Raw genomic sequence first — 1189 nt, 5'->3', positions numbered from 1 at the left:
TCTGAGAACAACCGGGTTTGTGTTTACCTACACGCACATGCATATGCGCATACAGACGTGTGCGTATGTGCGTGTGTGCTGTTCTTTTGGTTACGGATACACACATATACCGCAGTGAGCATAGAATTGCAAGCTCTTATTCTTTTATCTATTTATTGATGTCATATATCCTTTTTGATGGATTTATTATATTATTTATTATATTTTTATATATATATGAGTTAGTACAATCGCTTTATGTCTTGCACAGTCAGGATAATATTATTTTACACTGTTTTACTTAAAGTGCTTTGGGATATATGATACTATATGATGTTTACTGTGATAATGTTATCTGAGAGTCGCCATTTGTTTTTAAGGCACTTGTATTGACCTGAAGAAGCGGCGTTGAGCCGAGAAACGCGTTGTCGAAGTGCACCAATTGTCAAAATAAAATAGCTCGAATATTTAATTGTGACTCCTTTGAGCCTTTATGTCCTGCCATACATCTGTGAGGTAGGACTATTTTATTATTCCATATGTTATAGTGATTGGAACAACCATCTATTCCAGTAATAACTTACACTGTGACGCTTCCTAGACCGGGCGCCTCCTATCCCGTTCTTAAGCAGTTTTCCTCCCTCATATATACTCTATATCGAGGGTGATTTGAGTCGAGTTTCCCGACGTAAAATCATTTTTCACCAGGAGCAGCGACCAGCTGGGAAGCGCAAGGCCGAGTGGAGACGGTACTTCTCCACCTGCGAACACAAGTGGTTGCCTTTGCTGCAACCCAGACTTGTGATTATATATTTTGCTTGTTTGCACCTTATCCATATACACTAACGATATTGCACCAGAGTGGGCTCCCGGACCTGTTTGTGTTTTTCTCACCGCCTCTACATAGTTGATCTACGGAAGGACTACGTTCCAGTCCGTTTCACAATCGGGGTCCGGTAGTAGACCATCTCGACGCATAGAACAACCCATGGATCTCTTAGAAGACCGCTCCGTCCAAAGAGCAAAACTCCTGGACCAATTTAAGCTGAGTAACTTTCGACCAGAAGGGCCCGAGCAACGAGAAGAACGAGTAACCTTAGACTCGGAGCAGGTGACCCTTGACCTGGGCCCTATTTTCTTTGCTCTAGAGAAACTGTTAAAATCGGAATTTTTTAACCTAGCAGATATCGAGATGCAGGAAACATATATA

The 1189-nt window shown here is 41.7% G+C and overlaps 1 long non-coding RNA gene across 1 annotated transcript in view; it reads left to right on the top strand.

Annotated features, from left to right (window-relative positions):
• Positions 1-385: 385 nt before the first annotated feature.
• The window catches only part of LOC137561522 (uncharacterized), an 11824-nt gene continuing 11020 nt past the window's right edge, over positions 386-1189 (top strand). Inside the window, exon 1 of the long non-coding RNA XR_011030038.1 lies at positions 386-495. This is a non-coding gene — a long non-coding RNA (uncharacterized lncRNA). The remainder of the gene's footprint in view (positions 496-1189) is intronic.

This window comes from Hyperolius riggenbachi, chromosome 3 (genome assembly GCF_040937935.1).
Source record: "Hyperolius riggenbachi isolate aHypRig1 chromosome 3, aHypRig1.pri, whole genome shotgun sequence".
Lineage (NCBI taxonomy): Eukaryota > Metazoa > Chordata > Amphibia > Anura > Hyperoliidae > Hyperolius > Hyperolius riggenbachi.
Note: the sequence above shows the minus strand (reverse complement) of the source record. Positions and strands in the feature narration are given on the sequence as shown.